Source organism: Microtus oregoni, unplaced genomic scaffold (genome assembly GCF_018167655.1).
Source record: "Microtus oregoni isolate MIOR12 unplaced genomic scaffold, Mior012 000004F_ref0000308, whole genome shotgun sequence".
NCBI lineage: Eukaryota > Metazoa > Chordata > Mammalia > Rodentia > Cricetidae > Microtus > Microtus oregoni.
The window spans coordinates 20,709,418-20,729,226 of NW_024543063.1; positions in this window are offsets into that span (position 1 = coordinate 20,709,418).

The following is a 19,809-nucleotide window of genomic DNA, read 5'->3' on the forward strand; positions in this document are numbered from 1 at the left end:
GTGGATGGAGACCTGGCCTAATTGTGTAAGTGTTATGAAAAACTTATTCTGTTGTCTCTAAAATTCAAAAGAAAAGATGGACTTTAAGAATGCATGGATCTAGACTGAAGAGATGGCTCAGGCATTAAGAGCACTGGCTGTTCTTTCAAAATACCCTAATGCAATTCCCAGCATCCACAGGGATGTTCTTCCAAAAATCCCTCGTTCAATTCCCAACATCCACAGGACAGCTCACAACAGCTTCTAACTCCAGTTCCAGGGGATCCAATACCTCTTATGGTCTCTGTGATCACCAGGCATGAACACAGGACAAACTCCCATCAGAGAAAATAATAAAATGGTTTATTTTTTTAAAGGTGCTTGTATTCACTGAATAGGAGATTCTTGGCCCTCACTACTGATCAACATATCTGAAGAGAAAATCCACAACAACTAAATCTGCCATGAAATTAAAATGGAGTAAATGAAACAAAGTGGGAAAGTAAAGAGAAACAAACAAATTTGTGATGGATTTCAGTTAAATAAATCAACCATCAGAATTTGGCATGATACACACTCAGTGATGCCCAATTTCATACTGCATGCATGTGAAACTGTCTAAGATGCTGGAGAGAGTCCTCCATCTCATTGAAAGCTCTCTCTCTCTCTCTCTCTCTCTCTCTCTCTCTCTCTCTCTCTCTCTCTGTGTGTGTGTGTGTGTGTGTGTGTGTGTGTGAGTGTGTGTGTGTGTGTGTGTGTGTGTGTGTGCGTGTATGTGTGTGAAATAGCCTGTCTTACCTTCAGTCAGTTTGGACTGATGTCTTTGGCTCTGATTTGCTTTCTAAGCTACTTCACTGTGGTGAGATTGGAGCGGCTGTGAGATCTGAGAAGCAGTCCATAGACAGACGTCCATTTTAGACTGATGGGATATTTTCATGTCATTCATACAATTCAAGATTTTTGTGTATGGTTTTTCTTAAAAAATCTTTCCTCAAATTCATATAAGTTTCAGTCCTTACAAAGGTAATTGCTAATGGTTCTCATGAATATTCAATAAGTACATAAGGGATGCAAACAGGCAGATTCCCTACAGCTGGGAACCTATGAAATCAAATCAAGTTTCCATTTCCAAAACGCCATGGTTCCCATCCCCAAAGCAATAGGAACAATGTTGTTTGACAAGAAGTTAGTGGGTGCCAGACTGAAACTCAATAGGGAAGATGGCCTTATACCTCAAAGCTAGACAATCACAGCCCACCTCCTTAGCACACAGACTCATAAAATCAGTCCACATGTACGCAGGTGTTCTTGTCTTCAAGACTTTGCTAGGCTTCCACCACCTAGTGACATGAGTGTTAGGAAGGAGTCTCTTCCTAACTAAACTACTAACTTCTAAATAAACTACTATCTGTATACGTATCATGACATTAATGTTACACGTGAAATGAATTCCCTTCTGTAATGTTTCTCTCTACGTTAGGGACATTCAGTAAGGCCGTAGCCTCTCCCACTACTTTGCTTTAGGGAAAGAAGAGTAACATATAGCTTCCAGTTTGGTACAAAATCTTTGCTCAGGTCCCCTTCATGGTTTCAATGAACAAGCCTCTGGATCACAGCTTCTCGGTGCTCTCAGAAAACACTTCCCAGAAGATTTTATCTCAGCGATGCTGGTCTCTTCTTCAGTACTGCTAATTTCTTTGCTCCAGCTGGCCAGCGTCAAGCACCCCAGGGAAACAAAATTTGCTTTAGTATCTTTTTAATCATGGCTGATTCTTTAGCCTCAGCTAACCAGAACCACGGAATCTTAATTCAAAATAAAAAATGGCCCTGATAGAGTTTTTAAACTTCCTCCTGAAACTTGACTATCTATATTTATAATGGACCAGGAAATATTAGTCCTTTCATCACAAAACATACTTTGCTGGAGAAGTTGGATTCTTATTTCTTCTCTATGACCTTTCAGTCCTTAAGTCAGAAGAAGTATTTTAGAAGAAAATGCTAATTCTATTCCTTTTGGAAACATACAACATCTTTCATAAAGATGGGTAATGTTGACTACAAAACAGTGCTCAAGATAAGAATCTAGAGAGAACGACTGAGGTAAATGTAATAGGCTGTGGGAATCAGGATTGTGACCCTAAGAGAAAAGAGAACGTAGATAGGCTTCTGTAAAGCAGAACATCTCTCAAAAGAATGGATTTTATCTACCGAGAAGCAATGCCCAGTATCTAGGTAGGAAGGGTCTCAATAAACAAACATAAAAATTTAGGGAATTTGGAAAGTGCCTGATCCTACATTGAGCAAAATATCACCAGGTTATAAACTATATCCACTCCCAGATTTCAGGGTGGAAAGCAGGGCAACATCATTCTTTGAAGAAATAAGCCAGTGTGATTAATCTTAATTGGCCACTAATTGTGAAAATGCCTCACAGTTGGAGCTCATGGAGGCATTTTTGATTTTCTAGCTTGTAGATGTTGGGTCAGATAACTTCTTTTTTTTTCCATAATCATGTGTATGTGTGCGTGCGTGTGTGTCTGTCTGTCTTTGTGTGTGTGTGTAAACATATATTTATATTTACACACATGGACTTATGAGCTTCTATTGTCTCTTCTCCTCTGGAGAGTTCTATTGACTCATATTCATATCTAGGCTTTCAATAGACATGCTGATGGGGATATAAAGCCTTCGTGAGTGGGTTCCTTCCTCAGCCTCTCCTAACTTCAGGTCCTGGTTAAGACTTCTCGTATGTCACATAGTCCAATATAACAGGCTCCTTCTAGAATTTCTTATCACAGGCTACCTGACCTGTATTTATCCTCTTTATTTTCTAGCACCTACATGGTTGCTTATAACTGTTGGTGACTCCAGTTCCCGTGGATCCAGCATCCTCTTCTGACCTCCTCAGGGGCCAGGCATGCATGTAGTATACATACATTGAGATGAAACAAAGCAAAACAAAACACTCATACACATAAAATAAATAAACCCAAATACAGTTTGCTTAATTCCTGAAATATAACATTTTTATAGCCTTGATAAATCTAACAAAAGATAATCGATAAATTCAATCTATTGAGATGATAATTATTTTGTGAGTTTTTGGAGGATTGATTGCATTACAGTTTGACCCAGATTGGTTCCTAAATATGTATTTGTGAAAGGAGTTAACATAGGAGAACAAGTGGATGAATTAAATAATGTATGTTCATTCCGAGTCCGAAATGTATAATGACTACACTTAATTAAATAAAACTGCCAGTTGTACTTTGTTTTCCCAATTCAGAACTAACATTAATAATAATAATAATAATAATAATAATAATAATACTAGCTTTCGCACGACCCAGCACCCCCAGCACCCCTCCCCAACCCTGCCCCGCTGTATGCTAGGACCAGTGCTCAACTACAGTCTTAAGCTCCTAAACTAAGGCGACCCACCCAGAGCGGTGAGTGCCTGCCAGCCGGGCAGGCCTCAGGGTCCCCTGTAAGGGAGCCTGGCACCTTCAGCTCAGGCACCAGGCTTCCTGCGCGCTCCTGGATACCACCCCCCCCCCACTTGCTCCATTCATCCTGTTGACCCTGGATCATTGGGCTACCGGCAGCCCTGTTTAGTTGCTGAGGAATCCCATCAGGACGGTTGCGGAGGAATCCCATCTGGACGGGAACGGTTCCTGCTTCTACACTGAAGAGATATACCCTGAGAGTCAATCACAGCAAAGTCTGGACCAAGAGACCAGGCCTCTCCTGGCTCCATTTGAAGGAAGAGATGGGAAGGAGCCAATACAGGAATTCCTCCAACAATCTGAAAGGCAACATGACACCACCAGAATCCAGGGATCCCGAAATAAGAAGAATTGTACACCCTACTCCTGAAGAAATAGAAGAAATCAACTCAAAAGTGAACTATATGAAAATAATAGAGGACCTTAAACAGGAGGTGAAAAACTGCCATAAACAATTAGAGATTACAAACAAAAAGGTAGAGGAAATGAATAAATCGCTCAAAGACACACAAGAAAACCAAGAGAAACAAGAAAAAGCAATCAAACAGGTTAGGGAAGCGGTTCAAGACATGAAGAATGAAATGGAAGCAATGAAGAAAGCACAAACTGAGGGAAGAATGGAGATGGAAAATCTGGGTAAACGAACAGGAATGACAGAAACAAGTACTAACAACAGATTACAAGAGATAGAAGAGAGAATATCAGACACTGAAGATACCATAGAAAAAATAAACACACCGATCAAAGAAAACAGCAAAACCAACAAATTCTCATCACAAAACATTCAGGAAATTTGGGACACAATAAAAAGACCAAACCTAAGAATAATTGGAGTAGAAGAAGGAGAAGAAGTGCAGCTCAACGGTACAGAAAATATACTTAATAAAATTATAGAAGAAAACTTTCCCAACCTGAAGAAAGAGGTACCTATGAAGGTTCAAGAAGCATACAGAACACCAAATAGGCTGGATCAAAAAAAAAAAAAAACATCCCCTCGCCATATAATAATCAAAACACAAAATACACAGAATAAAGAAAGAATATTAAGAGCCACAAAGGAAAAAGGCCAAGTTACTTATAAAGGTAAACCTAACAGACTTACACCTGATTTCTCTATGGAAACCATGAAAGCCAGAAGGTCCTGGATAGATGTACTGCAAAAACTAAGAGATCATGGATGCAAGCCCAGACTACTATATCCAGCCAAGCTTTCGTTCACTATAAATGGAGAAAACAAAATTTTCCAGGATAAAAACAAATTCAAACAATACGTAGCCACAAATCCAGCCTTACAGAAAATTATAGAAGGAAAATCACTAACCAAGGAGTCCAACAATGCCCACAATAACTCAGTCATCTAGAGACCTTTCACCAGCGCAACTCAAAGAAGGGAAACACACAAACCCTACTACTAAAAAAGTGACCGGAGTTAACAACCACTGGTCATTAATATCACTTAATGTCAATGGGCTCAACTCACCTATAAAAAGGCACAGGCTAAGGGATTGGATACGAAAACAGGATCCAACGTTCTGCTGTCTACAAGAAACACACCTCAACCACAAAGACAGGCACCTACTCAGAGTAAAGGGCTGGGAAAAGGCTTATCAAGCAAATGGTCCTGAGAAACAAGCAGGTGTGGCCATACTAATTTCTAACAAAGTTGACTTCCAACTTAAATCAATCAGAAGAGATGGAGAGGGACATTTTATACTCATAACAGGAACAATTCATCAGGATGAAGTCTCAATCCTGAATATCTATGCCCCGAATATAAAAGCGCCCACATATGTAAAAGAAACATTACTAAAACTCAAGGCAGCCATCAAACCACACACACTAATAGTAGGAGACTTCAACACTCCTCTCTCACCAATGGACAGGTCAATCAAACAGAAACCTAACAGAGAAATTAGAGAATTAATGGAGGTAATGAAGCAAATGGACTTAACAGACATCTATAGATTATTCCACCCGAAGAGGAAAGAATATACCTTCTTCTCTGCAGCTCATGGAACCTTCTCGAAAATTGACCACATACTCGGTAACAAAGCTAACTTACACAGTTACAAAAAAATATTAGTAACCACCTGTGTCTTATCAGATCACCATGGATTAAAGTTAGAATTCAACAACAATGCTACCCCCAGAAAGCCTACAAACTCATGGAAACTGAACAGTCAACTTCTGAACCATACCTGGATTAAGGAAGAAATAAAGAAAGAAATTAAAGTCTTCCTTGAATTCAATGAAAATAAAGAAACAACATACTCGAACTTATGGGACACTATGAAAGCAGTGCTAAGAGGAAAGTTCATCGCACTAAGTGCCCACTTAAAGAAAACAGAGAAAGCACATATTGAAGACTTAACAGCCCACCTGAAAGCTCTAGAAAAAAAAGAAGCAGACTCACCTAGGAGGAGTAGAAGATTGGAAATAATCAAACTGAGGGCTGAAATCAACAAAATAGAAACACAGAAAACAATCCAAAGAATCAATGAAACAAAAAGCTGGCTCCTGGAGAAAATCAACAAGATTGATAAACCCCTATCCAAACTAATCAAACGGCAGAGAGAGAATACGCAAATTAATAAGATCAGAAATGAAAAGGGGGACATAACCACAGACACAGAGGAAATTCAGAGAATCATTAGATCTTATTACAAAAGCCTGTATAACACAAAACTGGAAAATGTAAAGGAAATGGACACTTTTTTAGATAAATATCATATACCAAAGTTACACCAGGACCAGGTGAACAATCTAAACAGACCTGTTGGTCGCGAAGAATTAGAAGCTGTTATCAAAAACCTCCCTACCAAAAAAAGCCCAGGACCAGATGGTTTCAATGCGGAATTCTACCAGAACTTCCAAGAAGAGCTAATACCCATACTCCTTAATGTATTCCACAATATAGAAACAGAAGGGTCATTACCTAATTCCTTTTATGAAGCTACAGTTACTCTGATACCAAAACCACACAAAGACTCAACCAGGAAAGAGAATTACAGGCCAATCTCACTCATGAACATCGACGCAAAAATCCTCAACAAAATACTGGCAAACCGAATCCAAGAACACATTAGGAAAATTATCCATTATGATCAAGTAGGCTTCATTCCTGAGATGCAGGGCTGGTTCAACATATGAAAATCTATCAATGTAATCCAGCAAATAAATAAACTGAAGGAAAATAACCACATGATCATCTCATTAGATGCTGAAATGAATTCGACAAAATTCAACATCCATTTATGTTAAAAGTCTTGGAGAGATTAGGGATACAAGGGTCATACCTAAATATAAAAAAAGCTATATACAGCAAGCCGACAGCTAACATCAAATTAAATGGAGAGAAACTCAAAGCCATCACGCTTAACTCAGGAACACGACAAGGATGTCCACTCTCTCCATACCTCTTCAATATAGTACTTGAAGTTCTAGCAATAGCAATAAGACAACATAATGGGATCAAGGGGATTCGAATTGGAAAGGAAGAAGTTAAACTTTTGATATTCGCAGATGATATGATAGTGTACTTAAGCGACCCCCAAAACTCCACCAAAGAACTTTTACAGCTGATAAACAGCTTTAGTAATGTGGCAGGATACAAGATCAACTCCAAAAAGTCAGTCACCCTCTTATACACAAAGGATAGGGAAGCAGAGAGGGAAATCAGAGAAGCTTCACCATTCACGATAGCCACAAACAGCATTAAATATCTTGGGGTAAATCTAACCAAGGAAGTGAAAGATCTATTTGACAAGAACTTTAAGGCATTGAAGAAAGAAATTGAAGAGGATACCAAAAAATGGATGGACCTCCCTTGCTCTTGGATTGGGAGGATCAACATAGTAAAAATGGCAATTCTACCTAAGGCAATTTATAGATTCAATGCAATCCCCATCAAGATCCCATCAAAATTCTTCACAGATCTGGAGAGGACAATAATCAACTTTATATAGAAAAACAAAAAACCCAGGATAGCCAAAATACTCCTATACAATAAAGGGTCTTCTGGAGGCATTACCATCCCTGACTTCAAACTCTATTACAGAGCTACAGTAATGAAAACAGTGTGGTACTGGCATAAAAACAGAGAAGTCGACCAATGGAATCGTATAGAAGACCCAAATTTTAACCCACAAACCTATGAACACCTCATTTTTGATAAAGGAGCTAAAAGTATACAATGGAAGAAAGAAAGCATCTTCAACAAATGGTGCTGGCACAACTGGATGTCAACCTGTAGAAGAATGAAAATAGACCCACATCTTTCACCGTGCACAAAACTCAAGTCCAAATGAATTAAAGACCTCAATATCAGCCCGAACACACTGAACCTGATAGAAGAGAAAGTGGGAAGTACCCTACAACAGATGGGCACAGGAGATCGCTTCCTATGTTTAACCCCAGAAGCACAGACATTAAGAGCAACATTGAATAAATGGGACCTACTAAAACTGAGAAGCTTCTGCAAAGCAAAGGACACTGTCACTAAGACACAAAGGCAACCTACTGACTGGGAGAAGATCTTCACCAACCCCGCAACAGACAAAGGTCTGATCTCCAAAATATATAGAGAACTCAAGAAACTAGACTTTAAAATGCTAATTAACCCAATTAAAAAATGGGGCACTGATCTGAACAGAGAATTCTCAATAGAAGAAGTTCAAATGGCCAAAAGACACTTAAGGTCATGCTCAACTTCCTTAGCAATCAGGGAAATGCAAATCAAAACAACTTTGAGATATCATCTTACACCTGTGAGAATGGCTAAAGTCAAAAACACCAATGATAACCTTTGCTGGAGAGGTTGTGGAGGAACGGGTACCCTCATCCATTGCTGGTGGGAATGCAATCTTGTGCAACCACTATGGAAGTCAGTGTTTCGGTTTCTTAGGAAATTCGGGATCAACCTACCCCTGGACCCAGCAATACCACTCTTGGGAATATACCCAAGAACTGCCCTATCATATGACAAAAGCATTTGTTCAACTATGTTCATAGCAGTATTATTTGTAATAGCCAGAACCTGGAAACAACCTAGATGCCCTTCAATGGAAGAATGGATGAAGAAAGTATGGAATATCTACACATTAGAGTACTACTCAGCGGTAAAAAACAATGACTTCTCGAATTTTGCATGCAAATGGATGGAAATAGAAAACACTATCCTGAGTGAGGTATCCCAGACCCAAAAAGATGAACATGGGATGTACTCACTCATAATTGGTTTCTAGCCATAAATAAGGGTCACGGAGTCTACAATAGGTGAATCTAAAGAAGCTAAGTAAGAAGGGGAACCCAAGGAAAAACATATAGTTATCCTCTTGGCTAAGGGAAGTAGACAAAATTGCCGGGGAGAAAATTGGGATCTTGGGGTGGGGTGGGTTGGGGGTAAGGGGTGATGGGGAGAGAAAAGTTAGAAGGGAAGGAGGTCGGGCCTTGGGAAAGCAGGAGGATTGGGATAAAGGAAGTTGGACAGGGTAGCACGGAACCACAATTCTTAGTTAAGGGAACCACTTTAGGGTTGGCAAGAGACCTGACCCTAGAGGGGCTCCCAGGTGCCCAAGCTGAGGTCCCCAGTTAGTTCCTTGGGCAGTTGAGAATAGGGAACCTGAAATGACCCTATCCTTGAGCAATACTGACGAATATCTTGCATATCATCATAGAACCTTCATCTGGTGATGGATGGAGATAGAGACAGAGACCCACACATGAGCACTGGACTGAGCTCCCAAAGTCCCAATGAGGACCAGAAGGAGGGAGAACATGAGCAAAGAAGTCGGGACCACGAGGGATGCACCCACCCACTGAGACAGTGGAGCTGATCTATTGAGAGCTCACCAAGCCCAGCTGGACTGTGACTGAAAAAGCATGGGATAAAACTGGACTCTCTGAACATGGCGAACAATGAGGGCTGATGAGACGCAAAGAACAATGGCACGGGGGTTTGATCCTAGGTAATGTGATGGCTTTGTGGGAGCCCAGCCAGTTTGAATGTTCACCTTCCTAGATATGGACGGAGGTGGGAGGTCCTAGGTCTTACCACAGGGCAGAAAACCCTGACTGCTCTTTGGACTGGAGAGGGAGGGGGAAAGGAGTGGGGGGAGGGGGAGAAGGGTGGGAGAAGGGGGCGTAGGGGGGGAGGAGGGGGAGGGAAATGGGTGGCTGGGAGGAGGTGGAAACTTGTTTTTTTTTCTCCTTTTCTCAATAAAAAAATAACAATAATAATAATAATAATCCTTTTACATTTAATTGTCTAAGCATTCTGAAAATAGGAGATATTTAAATGCAAAATTGAAATAAAAATTGTACACTCATTGATTTATCTATTGTGCTTTAATATGTAAAAGCTCTTTGTTCTGTTACTCTGTTAAAGACATTCACCTTGACGTGTGAGTATTCTTTGGTTTTCATTTGTTCTTATCATGGCAATGATATACATAATCCTCACTCTCCAGCAGGTGTAAAGGGCCTTAGTTTCCTCATATCTGACTATGGGTGTTATGCAGGTAGATCTCTCTTAAGTAGAGTGGGCTGGGTTCTGTGCAGACTAAAGCAGACAGGATTAATATGGGATGGTGAATCCCACAACTACAGGAGGTCATCAGTAGAAGCTCTGTTGGAAGTCTTGACTTCATACAATGCAGATAAACAAAACAATAAATTGTTTGAGTTAAAATCCCAGGATCAGCCTGGAGAGTTGGACTAACATTTGGTTGGTTCAATTGAACAAGCGTCTAGGTTTTCTTTATTTGTACTTGCCCTTTTAATAATATAATCATTTGAGTGGAAATTCACTCCAGATTAGAGTGGTACATATGTTTATTTCAGCTTTAGATGGAGGATATTAAAATTGTATGAAATGGCTTGGATTGATGATAAATAGCTTGGACTGTAGGCAAGCAACTGAGTTCATCTCACTTCAATTACAGGGTTTATCTCTCCTATTTACTTATAAGAAGACAGTATAAAATTTAACTGCCCTAAGTCAAAAGGCTTTGACCATATTTGTATTTATTTGCTATATTGTCTTTTAGATTTTAATCCCATGTGCTCATTGTATAATTTTGTAATGAGACAAATGAAGACACTGCTGAAGAGAAAGTGACTAAATTAGTTATAAACAATATATGCAATGAATGAATAAACAGATTCACAAAATCTTAAGAAATTTAACATGTATTTCTTGTTTCTAAAGTGAGAAACACCTAAAATTAAGAAGAAATTATTTACTCCAGATTTCTTTGAACTTAGGTATCTTCTTTCACCTCTTCCTCCCTCTCTCCCTCCCTCCCTACCTCCTTCCCTCCTTCCCTCCCTCTCTCTCCCTCTTTCTTTCTTTCTTTCTTTCTTTCTTTCTTTCTTTCTTTCTAGGAAAGATTTAGACTGAAACTACACAGTTGCTTCATCTAGGTCTCCACCCTGAATTCTGAACATCTCAAAGCTTCTCAAATTTTGTCATGTCAATGAATTTCTTGTGGCAAATCTTTCTCTGGGATTTGCTGAATACAGCATGTTTGTTGGTGTTAGTTGTCAACTAAGCAGAACCCAGAATCACCTTTGAGATGGTATTCTGGGCATGCCTTTGCAGGGATTTTTCTTGGTTCCTAATTGATGTCAGAAGACCAATTTACTATGGGCAAAACAATTTAGTGGGCTATGCATCCTGGACTACATGAGTGGAGGAGGGGAGCTGAAAGAATCATTCGTTGTTTCTTGTTCAGCTTATGGACGTGGTGAGTTCAGCTCCATCACTTTCCTGCTCATGTGACTCCCAACAGTAAGGTACTGTAACACAAAAGGTGATCCACAACAAATCCTCTCTCCTTGAAGTTGCTTCTGTCACTGTATTTTATCATCTTGCCATGAAAATAAACCAAGACATAAGATAAATTAGTACCTTTTCTCTTTGACTTACTAATGTCTTCCTATATTCTATGTGCTTTTAGTCGGGAAGTAAAGGTATAGATCGCTAAGTTACTATGTTATGAACCAATGTACTAATATTTTTATTTCTTCTTCAAACTTGTGTCATTTTCTTACTATCCCTTACTTCTAACAACAATTTTAGCTGTAAACTTACAAATACAGAGAGTGATAACAATTTGATCAAAATGTCATAAAAATTAGTTTTATTATGCATACATATAAATATAAAATAATAACTACAGTTATTATTTTTAACCATTGCTTTGTGTGCACTTTGGAGATTTGAAAGGTCAGGTTTCTATCTTCTCTATAAGATTTTATAAAATGTTTAACAGATTATATTGACTTGATTTGAATATAGTTTGCTCATGTGTAAAAAGCTAAGTGCTATCCAAGGAGAAAGAAAACTGGAAGAAAGGGAGAGAGAGAGAGAGAGAGAGAGAGAGAGAGAGAGAGAGAGAGAAAGAGAAAGAGAGAGAAAGGAAAGCAAGACAGGAAGAATTTATACACAGTTAAAATATTAAGAATCATATTATTCTGGGACCATAATAAAAAGAAATGCAAAAAATCTATAAATAGACTTCATTTTTTTAGCTACATAGAATAAAGACTTTATGCATATATGCATGTAACAACGTTTATTTTAAAAGATACAAGAATTTGAAGCAGAGCAGGCAGTTGGGTTTATGAGAGTATTTAGATGGAGTAAGGAAAGAAAAGGAGGACATAATGTAATTATATTGCAATCCAGAAAAGTAAAATAAATCATTAAAAAGTATACCACAAGGATAATTATGACAGAGAATAAAAACAGTGACAGCAAAACCCCACAAATATTTCTGGAAACAAACCATAACCAAAGCTGGTAATTTGGGCAAGCATGATTATTTGAATTAGTAACAAAGCTAGCCCTAATGCAAAAATAGTTTGATATTCAATTTGTTTTAGAATTTCTCTCAATTTTTAATATTATATGTGTAGTATGTGCATGTGGTGGGGGTACTCATACTACTTTTTAAAAAATTATCTATAAAACAGTTTAATAAGATTATACCATTCTTGCCTAAAATTCACTCATGTAACCTTTGACACACAATATATTTGAAAAATAACTTCTTGTTTGTGACCATGAAATTTCAGTGCTATAATCCTATCTGCCATTTATTTCTTCTCAGCTGAATTTGGAATTGTTATTTCCTTTTTTTGGTTGTTTCTGGCCAAGCATTGTTTGCTCATATTCAGATATGAATGTTGCAGCACCTTCACAGCCTTTTGTGAGAATCCCATCTCTCAGTCCTCTTCTGCCTCAAGAGTTGCCCTGTACCTCCCTGCATTTCTCTCCACATGCTCATTCATCAGTCAGAGTCTTTTTCATGCTCTCCTTGCGAGCAAAGCCATTGCCAGGTTTGTTCACAATTACCATCTCAGAAACTCAAAAAAAAAAAAATAGAAATTAGGAGTTCTTTAAAGATGGCACTTGAGAATCATAGCATAACTAATAATCACATTCATTCTTGTTTATTGTCATAACACCATAACATATTTTATTTACAAATATCCACTTGACTTCCAGTATATCAAATTGACCATCTATTAACTTTGATGGTAATGAAAGAAGTATGAATACAGTTCATTGTATACAAGTATGATATAGTAAAAGTAAAACTAAATGGTAAAAAAATATGAGCATGGATTAGGCTCACGTCACAGATTCAAAATATCACACAGGAAATCTCTATCTCACAATAAAGCAGTTGAGTGTTAATCATAGGATTAGATTAAGCCACATTACTATAAAAAAATGTTCAACAAAGATTGCCACCGTGAATACAATGCAATGTGTTCTTACTCAATTTAAAATACTTAAATACATAAATAGATGCTCAGTAATAAAAGGCAAACTCACAATAAAAATTAATGAACAATAATCTTTGGTATCAATACTAGGTTGTATAAAACTTGAAAATTCTTCCACAAGGATTGTGTACTGGATTCTATTTTGATTCATTGATTGTCAGAACAAAAACTCTGACTATAGATACTTGAGAACAAATATCCCTGAAGTCTCTCAATGCACCTTTCACAATTTCATTTACAACTGATTTTTTAATATCAAAAGATATGTCACACTCTAGAAACCAGATAAGGCAGGTGTGGCAAAGATTCTGTTTAGGGTTGTATTTGGCAGATATCCAAGTAGAACAAAAGTATCTCAGGAGGTTTTGACGTAGGTCATAATGGGTCTGCAGTAACTGGGAAATCACTGGGTGTGCCTCCTTGCCAAGGCTAGCATTAGAACATCTGCAGCATGGTAGGATTTTAGAGTACTGGAAAGTATGTTCTCTTCTATTAGACTCTTCTATTCACATTTTTTTAAGTAAAGGAAAATCTCGTTTATTCAATCGGGAAAGACATAAAAGTGCATATACATGTAGCATTTCATTTTTTAGCAAATGTGTTTGAATTATTGATTAGATGCTGAAAGGGATAACTGATACCATATATCTTTGAAGTTATAGCATATTGAAATGCATGTTTACACCTGAAGATTAAGTCACACAAATGCTTGTTGTCTGAGGTTTCTGTACCACCTGGTCCTGCAGTTGGTCAGTACCAAAGAAAACACGAAGGCCTACATTAATTATAAACTGATTGGTCTGTTAGCTCAGGCTTATTAACTAATTTTTACATTTTAAATTTGCTCATTATTCTTGTCAGTGTTAGCCAAGTGGCGTGGTACCTTTTATCAGTGAGGCATTCTCATCTTGCTTCCTTTGTGTCTGGCTGTCTCTGTGACGACTACAGACTGAGTCTTTCCTCTTCCCAGAATTCTCCTGTTCTCATCGCCCACCCTGCCTCTACTTCCTGACTGGCTACTGACCAATCAGCGTTTTAGTAAAACAATGAAGTTTTATATAGTAAAATGTTTACCGTCATAAAACCATAACATATTTTATTTACAAATTTCCACTTGACTTCCAGTATATGAAATTGATCATCTATTAACTTTGATGGTAATGAAAGAAGTATGAACACAGTTCATCATATAGAAGTATAATATAGTAAAAATAAACATAATTGGTAAAAGAAAAAATAGGAGTATGGATTAAACTCTTGTCACGGATTCAAGATATCACCCAGGAAATCTCCATCTCACAATTAAACGGTTGAGTGTTAATTATAGGATTACATTAAGCCACATTACTGTAAAGACCAATGTTCAACAAAGGATGCCACAATAAATACAATGCAATGCATTCTTACTCAATTTAAAATACTCTAAGTGACAGGGTACAAGACCATTGTCCCACAGCAAATTCTGAGATCAGTTAAGAAATAATGCGAGCTAAATATCCTTGTTGAAAGTAAACTAACATGGAAAAACTGTAGCAATTGGCATACGGGACAGAGTGGTAAAACATAGGACTCTTTCAAAGAAATGTAAAAGCAAAACACAGATGATGGCATGGAGTTTGAAAACTAGTGTAGTAGAGTTCTCTAGTGGAATAGAATATGTATTATTATATGAATATACAATAAAATACACATATATCTTTATTTATATGTGATAAAATTACATTCACTGGCTTGACAGGCTCTGGGTATTCCAACAACCGTGGTCTCTGAACAGAGAACACAATACTTCTGAGGTCAGGAAGATGGATATCCCAGCATCTCCAAGCTGGTGACCTGGACATTCCTTTGAGAACCACTAGCATTGAATCCTCATTGAAAAGCTAGAGAAGCCAGAGTCTGTTGCCAATGAATGATGGCTGTAGCCATAGCCATGCTAACTCATAAACAGAAAGAAACTTGCACACATACATGTGCTTCCTTAATTGCTACTGCACTTCTCCATCTTTCTACTCTGCTCTTTCCCCCGAATTCTCGCTGTAATCATGATAATAAGGAAGGAGTATCAATCATGCCACCGCTTGTTGCTTTAGCTTCTGTAGCCTACTACTTCTAAATTCAGTCTCATTCACTTTTCAAGACATAAGCAGAACACAGCCAGTTTCTCTGCCAGAATGTAACATGAAGGGCCTGCACTCTGGTTCTGAATGCAATCCTTACCCCCAAGTGAATTTTAATGAGTGTGGTCCTTACTGGGCTTTATTTCTATCACCATTCTTCACTTCAACTTCCCTATCAGAATCACCCATAAACCACAACAGGCTTCTGGGGCTTAAAGTCCAGAACTCTTTCACATTCCTTTTTGGACCAATTTCAAGGGCCATTGAACCAATGACAAGGTCAAGTTTATGACAATCACACCCCACTTCTTAGTAGCAGTTTCTCCTATTAGTAGCTATTGCTATTGCTGTGACAAAATACTTGACAGCATTAACTTAAAATGAAAACGTATTTATTTGGTTCATGGTTTCAATCCCATAGATTAATTCATCATGGTGGGATAAGTATGGCAGAATAGCTTCATTGCTAAAACATGTCTCCTGTATGTGAGACCAATCAAACAGAGTGAGTCGTATGTTAGCCAGAGATGGTATAACATAAGGTGCCTGCTGCCTGCCACGAGCGAACTACTTTATTCTCTTAAGCCCCTGTATTCATCAGGGTTCTCTAAACATACGTAAGTGATTGATAGAATATTCACATATATATTTACATCTGTATATGTATATATAATATATACACATATATGTGATACATATATATATATATCCATTCTGTTGAGATATGTGTGTGTGTGTGTTGAATATATATCCAACCCCAAATACCAATATATATATAGGATGTCTTAGAGTGCCTTACAGGTTATGATTCAACTATTCCAACAATGGCTCTTTCCCAATGGAAGGTAGAAGAATCCAGTAATTGTTCAGTCCTTAGGGCTGAATCTGTGAGCTGGTCTTTAGTATATGCCAAAATCTCAAAGAAGTAGGTTCACAACAGTGCAGGAAATTAAATTGCCTGTCAGAGTGAAGACAAAGAGACAAACAGCAAGCACTTCTTTTTTCCATGTTTTTTTTTTTTTAATGTGTTGCTAGCAGAAGATGTGGCCCAGATTAAAGGCAGATCTTCTCACCTTGAACGATTCAGACTTAGGATGGATCTTCCTACTTCAAATAATTCAATTAAGGAAAATTTCTTTCAGCCCTCTGCAGCTACAGGAAACACAAAACAATTCCATCTACAAGTCAGGTACTGCTATAATTATACTAGAAAAAAAAACAGAGTAAGTTAGATGTAACAGAACCAAAACTACCAAGCCATGTACAACTCAGTGTTTAATCAGATAGTAGCATTGAATTTCTACTTTTGTATTTTAATAGGTATTTGGCAGCCTATGGAAAATGGACTGAAGGAGCAATCCTGAAACTAGAGAAAGCCTGATACAATAATTTATAAGGTGGCCAGAATCTCCCTTTGAGAAAAGGATGAACTGTCAAAATATTCAGGATATTAGCATACCTTTACAGACCACGGCTAATTACTTATTCTTCTCATTAAGCAAATTCTGTATATATAACAATGGCAGCATCTTTGTTGGCTTCCAAGGACGTACATTATTGGTATTTTGAGGAAATATTGTTATAAAGAGCTTCAGAAAGTCCACATTGATGGCTACAGGGCATCTAGCTACAGTTGGCACTGGGATGAAGTTTTGAAATTTAGAGAAAATAAGTTCTTCTCAAATGTGTATGGTTGATACACAATGTTCTTGTGAAATTGCATTGCAAGGTGAATGATGGAATTGGGGGAAGGAGAAACAGAAAGACACTCCCTGTTCAATTTTTTTTTAATTTTTGAGATTATAATTTAATGACTACATTCTCCCTTCCCTTTCCTCCCTTCCAAAGCTCCAACATGCCACCCCCCCCATTTAACTTCAAATAATGGCCTTTTTCTTCATTTATTGTTATTGCATTCATACAAGTCTATACATACACAATTACTTAAATATAACCTATTCAGTTCATATAATGTTACGTGTAGGTATTCTTTCAGGGCTGACTATCAGTGGAGAAACAACTGGTGTGCTCTTCCCTGGGAAGGACCACTTCTCCACTCCCATCCTTCCTCCAGTACCTATAGTTCTTTGTGCAGGTCGGTTTGACATGCTCATTAGTGGCATCCTTGTCTGGTCAGTCTCACTGGTGAGACTTTACAGGTATCTTTCTGATATTTCTAGGATATTAGGCTAGACTCTGTTGCTAGACAGTCTATATATACAAGCTCGTTCCTCCAGCAAGGCAATTACTGATGATGGATGTAGGTGTTACTTACTGTACAGAATGTGGGTTGGTATAACGTTTTCTGATTTAAGTTCATTCAAACAATGCTGTGGTATGTCCGTGAGAACATCAAGGTCCATCTATCACATATGTATCAAACATAGAAGTATAAATTAGGCACACATAAATATGGATATGTACTTGTGTGGATATGTATGCCTTGTGTAATTGCATAACTATCTTGGCTGATCTGTAAAATCTTTTAAGAAAAAGCTTACTTGTGTATATAATTTAGATTCCTCTTAACTTCTCATGAGTGAACCAATCCCTAGCACTTCAAAAGTTACAGAACAGATGTAGAATAATCTTAATCTTCTGATGAAAAGATAAAATAACCATTAGATTCAAACTTGGCTGTGATAGCACCTGGGAAGGTATAGGGACTCCCACATACCTTGGCGTAATTATGTTTTGTGGCAGATATACTTTATTATTTTGAACATGGAAAGTTTTTCCAGTCAGGTCCTGCAGCGTCTCTAAGGAAATTATATTTAAGATGTAATAAAACCTAAGTAGTGCCACTAATCTCAGCCAAATGGGTGTCAAGATCTGGCTTATCATTGGCTTAGTCTAGAGTGATCAAACTCCTTTAATTTTTTTCATTTGAGTTAGTCATGATCAGTTCTGAGGCTGCCAGTAATACCTCAAGTACTTGAATATATTAAAGCAGAACAAGAAACCCCTGGGATGTGCTGGTTATAATATAAAGTCATTGGTGCAATTCCAGAAAAAGTCTGTAATTATGAAAGGGAAGGGCTTCATATTGCTCAATAAAATCATGTTAAAGTTAAAATTTAGAGAATGATTAATAAGTTTTCTTCAAGTTCAGACAATGCACCTCACCCAAACACGTCAACCTACTCTATTCTACTTCTCCCAATGCAGTTCTCATGTATTGCTCTAAATATGTGACTGTAGATAAACCAGATGTTGCCAGTGGACTGAAGAAAACGTTTCTGCACTGTGTCGATTCTTCACCTCAACCTATATGTTGTTCTTCCCCTTTACATCTAGTATCATGTGCAACCCTAGCTGTTTTCCTTGCAGGGAGCTGTTGTCCCACAGAGGGACAGCATGTTTGTATCTTAATAAGAAGAAAAATGGACAACTATCTAATTGGGATTTTAGATGCTGGCTTTGATGGGAGAAGTTTAAGTAGTAATGAGACCTTTACATAGTCAATCAACCTGAGATCTTTGGGTTCCTCTACTTGGTGGAAGATAAAGAAAGACAGCTAGGAATGGTTGCTTCAGATAGAAGGAAAAGATTGTGGTTATTTTAGTAGCAATGAAAATAAAGGGTACATTTCATTTCCTTTCAATATAACTTATATGTGTATTAGGAAGACAAAGGTATGAATGCCAATGGTATATATTTGTCTATCTGTGTCCTTCTTTTACCTATGTAGCATCTATATATTTTGTAAAATGAGGCCCAGAAGTGTGGCATTGAGCTAAAATTGCCTGTATATATTATGTGGTCACAGGAAGGACATTGAGAGGTGTTATGTCACTGATGAAAAGGAATAATAACCTAGGAGGGAAAGAAAGAAAGAAAGAAAGAAAGAAAGAAAGAAAGAGAGGGGAGGGACGGAGGGAGGGAGGGAGGGAGGGAGGGAGGGAGGGAGGAAGGAAGGAAGGAAGGAAGGAAGGGAAGGAAGGAACTGAGACCACTCAGATTATCAGAGACTGAGGAAGGAAATAGCTCATAGAGCTTCTCATGGATGAATTTGTACAGTACATTTGTTAGAGTATGAAGTATTTATTGTTAATCTATTTCTACATTGTAAAGATGCTTAAAAATTTGTTCATTGTCAAACTTTTTCCAAGTCCTTCATTATAATAATAACATGAAGATGATACTAGATAGACCCCTACTGCCATGAGTTCCATGGAGTTTGGAAGAAAAGCTGGGTAGAGTGTGGGCATCACCACATCCAGGAGGAGTTAGCCATGTAACAAACCTCGTCGACTAAGTCCTATGGATCTCAGGAGAGTGTGACTTTTCTCCAGACTGTTTCACGTTATCTTGAGTTAGCATATATTTTTGTAGTGGGGAAGGGGTACTGGAATCCAGTGAGTAGCATTCAGGGATGTTCCTAGACATTCTACTGCATGCAGGTCAGTTCC